Source organism: Nanorana parkeri, unplaced genomic scaffold, assembly GCF_000935625.1.
Source record: "Nanorana parkeri isolate BGI_ZX_2015 unplaced genomic scaffold, ASM93562v1 scaffold1252, whole genome shotgun sequence".
Taxonomy (NCBI): domain Eukaryota; kingdom Metazoa; phylum Chordata; class Amphibia; order Anura; family Dicroglossidae; genus Nanorana; species Nanorana parkeri.
The window spans coordinates 314,117-318,381 of record NW_017307520.1 but is presented as its reverse complement, the minus strand read 5'-3'; the positions used below and the strand labels follow the sequence as shown (position 1 = coordinate 318,381).

General features: G+C 47.9%; 1 long non-coding RNA gene across 1 annotated transcript in view; it reads left to right on the top strand.

Moving 5' to 3' along the window:
* The first annotated feature begins 3,924 nt into the window (after positions 1-3,924).
* LOC108797279 overlaps positions 3,925-4,265 on the top strand; it is an 18,006-nt gene continuing 17,665 nt past the window's right edge. Inside the window, exon 1 of the long non-coding RNA XR_001941871.1 lies at positions 3,925-3,937. This is a non-coding gene — a long non-coding RNA (uncharacterized LOC108797279). The remainder of the gene's footprint in view (positions 3,938-4,265) is intronic.

The window sequence follows — 4,265 nt, the reverse complement described above, 5'->3', positions numbered from 1 at the left end:
CTAGCTGTCATTGCTAGCTCCGCACGATCGTTTTCTATTTGTATTTTTCTACTTTTTTAACTGTTTTTCTGTTCTGCTCGGTCCCACAGAGAGACCGAGCAGAACAGCTGAGCCGAATGCCGCTGCTGTTCGGCATTTATGAGAATAGACCGAACAGCAGCGAGTAGCCTGCCGGAGGTTCTTCTGCACTTCGGGTCGGCCAAACATGCTGAGCATGTTCGGCCGACCCGAAGCCACACGAAGCCACCCGATGTACGGCTGATTTCAGCCGATATACGGCTGAAATCAGCCGTACCAGCCTGAAGTGAACAGCGTTCGGCTCACTTCACTTTAGGTCGGTCATTCACTCGGCTGCCTACGGCAACTTAGTGAATAGACCCCTTAGTCTGTGGTCACTGCATTGCAGTATACTGTAAGAAATTGATCTTATTCTTTATTTACCAGAGGGTCTAGGTTTTTCACGGTGTACTTGTGGTGCTGTATCTGTATATGTACAGATGCTGCAGTACAGAGATGCAATAAAAATTCATATTATATGGCGAGCGCACAGGTTCGATGGTATCTTGCCAGGCTGAATAAGCAATTTTAGCTTGTTATTTCTTTTAGATTATGAGTGTCATTATAATACATAGAATTAGAGACTAAATAAATGAGCCCAGGAAGAAACAGAAAAAAAAAATCTGTTTTTAATTTACTACAGTTTGCTTATCTGAATTCTTAAAAGGCCAAACGCAAAATGAGCAGGAATCATATGATCAGGTTTATTTCTTAACTTGATTGATTTATCATTCAGGGGGTGGAACTTGATGAAAATTCACAGTGAGGGTTGCATTAACATTTGGTACGGTGGTTGGGAAAGAAAAGTGTCTTTCATAAGTATTATTTAGGGTAATCATTATAAAGAAACCGTATCCAGTGCTGGAACTTAAACTTGTGTACAGTGATAATGATTTTTCCAAAATTTAAAATTCGAGTATAAGCCGAGGGGGGCACTTTTCACCCAAAAAAATGGGCTGAAAATCTCGGCTTATACTCGAGTATATACGGTAAATTATGACAAGGACACATATCATGATATACATGTAATATAAAGTACATGCCATTAAAGCATGCCCATGTTGTTTATTTTTTATTTTTAGAAACATGTATGTCCTTCTCTTTTATGCCCCTACAAGGTTTCCATCTTTCAGAAACAGTAATGTACAGAAGGTTGTGTTGCTGCATAGTAGTAAATGCAATTCTACATAATTTTTATGTATTTCTTCAGTGTCTAAAAGCATAACTGAATTTTGGAGGAGGTCACGTGTTATACCAATATTTGGTGCTTTTTTATGGTCACCTGACTTCAAGCCTAAAGGGTTATTAAACCCTTGGATGTTTTTGCATATATTTACTGCTAGCAAGCAAAACATTAATGCAAAAACATTTTTTTGTTTAAACTTTTAAAAAGGGTTAATACTTACCTGTGTCTTCGCTGCGCACTACCATTCGAACATCTGAAGCGTCTCAGGCAGCCGCAAAGGATCTTGGGGCGGGCGCATGCGCAGTTCAGATGGTTGACCGGGAGATGAGGAGAGACCCAAGGTAAGTCTATGGAGCAGCGTGCACCCGCACAGGCACCGTGGGACATGAGAGAAAAGAAGGACAAAGGAGTCGGCGCTGGATCGGAGACCCGCAACAGCGCTGGAGGGACAGCTGACAGCCAAGTCCCGCCCCTACTACATCCGGTGGCGGCCATCTTGGTATACCCAGCCAACACCCCGGAAGGCAAACGCAACCTATAACTTCCCTTTATCCGGTGTTAAGAGCTGATGGTGCTTACTATGTGCCACCCATAGAACCTCAAACCCCTATTATGCCTATATGCCCGATACAACCGCTGCACATGCAGGTGGTGTGCTAGTTATCCCACAAGTGGGGCCTGCACAGGGGGGAAGCTTACACTCCTACATGAGCCCCCTCCCCTTCCTCTGTGTCCGATTCCTTTGATGAGGACCTGGTCACCTGGAACCCCATGACAGGCCGCCTGGTGGCACGACCCACGCCAAGGCCCGGAGTGGCAGATGCGCTGGTGATGTAAGTCACCTTTACCCCATCACAGGCCTCCTCTCTGGTGACTACCCTCCCAGACCCAGAGAAACAACCCATGCCCTTCTATCGGAGGATAGCCCAGATACAAAAGACATACTCAGCGGCATGGAGGGATTTAGTCAGTCTGTGTGAAATAAAGGCGGGAGATGCTTACTGGCCAATAATGGAAAGGAGTTTACAGACTGCAAGGATTGTTGATGACAATTCTTTTATTTCTGGTGTGGAATTCTGCGAACAATTGCGGGATTGGGCAAGGGAAAGACTGGCCGACCAAGCCACGAATATCCAGGATGTTACCCAAGATAAGGTAGAGTCAGTGGAGAAGTTTTATACTAGGTTGTCACAGGTTTTCTCAGAACTAGGATTCAGTGATCATAATAAAGTACATAGCCAAATGCTGTCATCAGCCTTTGTGGCAGGCCTGAAGGAGCCAATTAGGAAAGTCCTTACAATGGCCCGACCTGAGTACCGTGTGCTTCCCCTGGATACTCTTCTACTAGTGGCGAAAGGCCTGGAGTCATCTCATGCAGCCAAAAGGACCACCCCACTCATGGTGTATGATACTTGGCCTGCCTCGTCCCATTTTACTTCAGGAGCTGCAATCCCTCAGACGCAGACGTCCAGGCTGCCCCCAGCCTGCTTTAACTGCGGGAAGCCAGGGCATTTCAAGCGGGATTGCCCAGCACCAAGACGCCCTAGGCGCTTTCTCGCACCACCACAATGGGACCAGAACCAGCAGCAACACCGGAGCCCTGGACCTAGCCCAGAACACCTGGACGGTCATGCCACAAGGAGCACAGAACTCTCCCAGTCAGTTTGCAAAAGCCATGGCTACCATACTTGATACATGGCAGAAGGAACACCCAACAGTAAATCTCCTTCAGTATGTGGATGATCTCCTTCTCTGTGCTGACGACCTGCCTGCTGCTGTGGACACCTCAGAGAGTTTGTTGTCCTATCTGGCACGCCAAGGTTGCAAAGCCTCCAAACCCAAACTGCAGTGGTGCTCCACGTCTGTTGTGTTCCTCTGTCACTGCCTGTCTCATGGAATAAGACACATCACAAGGGACAGAGTCAAAACAGTCCTGGGCATACCACTACCCTTGGGACAGAAGCCGCTCCATGCCTTTCTTGGGCTGATTTCCTACTGCAGAGCATGGATCCCGGAAGTCTCTTTGCTGATGCAACCTCTCTATGATGCTCTGAAGTCTGATCCCTTCCAAATGTCCCCGGAAGCAATCTCCAACTTCGAGATTCACAAGCAAGCTATTTCATCAGCTCCTGCTCTGGGACTCCCAGACTGTGAGCAGACCTTCAAGCTTTTTGTGTGTGAACGTCAAGGACATGCTACAGGTGTGCTCACCCAGTCCCACGGCAACCGCCTACGCCCAATAGGCTACTACTCCTGCAGAGTGGATGCAGTGGCCAGAGGAGGCCCCTCCTGTCTTCGAGCTGTCTTTGCTGCTCAAGCCTTGCTTGACAAGACCTCGGACCTAGTCCTGGGCCATCACCTTATCCTGCTTGCACCCCATGACATTGCTGCTATACTCAACCAGGTTGAGTATAAACCCCTAACTAAACTAAACCCCTCCACTCTCCTCCCACTTCTCAAGGGGGGAGGTGGTGAAGAGTCTGAAGACCCCGACCCTTCGCACAACTGCTTCGAACTGATGAAGATGGAAACTACACATCTCCCCACTATTAGCGAGAAGCCACTGGAAAACCCAGACCTCACACTTTTTGTTGATGGCTCCAGGTTTGCCGATGTACGAGGCAAGTACCATACAGGCTATGCAGTGACCACTAAAGACACAATCCTGCAAGCTGCGGCCCTGCCGTCAATAAGGTCTGTACAAGGAGCAGAGCTACAAGCACTTACCACAGCGTGCAAACTGGCTGAAGGAAAAAGAGCAAACATCCATAGGGACTCAAGGTATGCCCTTCGGGTTGCACATGACTTTGGAGTCATATGGAAGGCCAGGGGATTCCTGACAGCGGCAGGGACACCAGTAAAACATAGCACGGCTATCAAGGACTTGATGGATGCCCTACTTCTGCCAACTCAAGTGGCTATCTTGAAGGTGAAAGCTCACGGCAAACTCAACTCACAGGAAGCTCGAGGTAACCATTTGGCAGACTTAGCGGCCAAACAAGCAGAAAGTGGCACCTGTGAC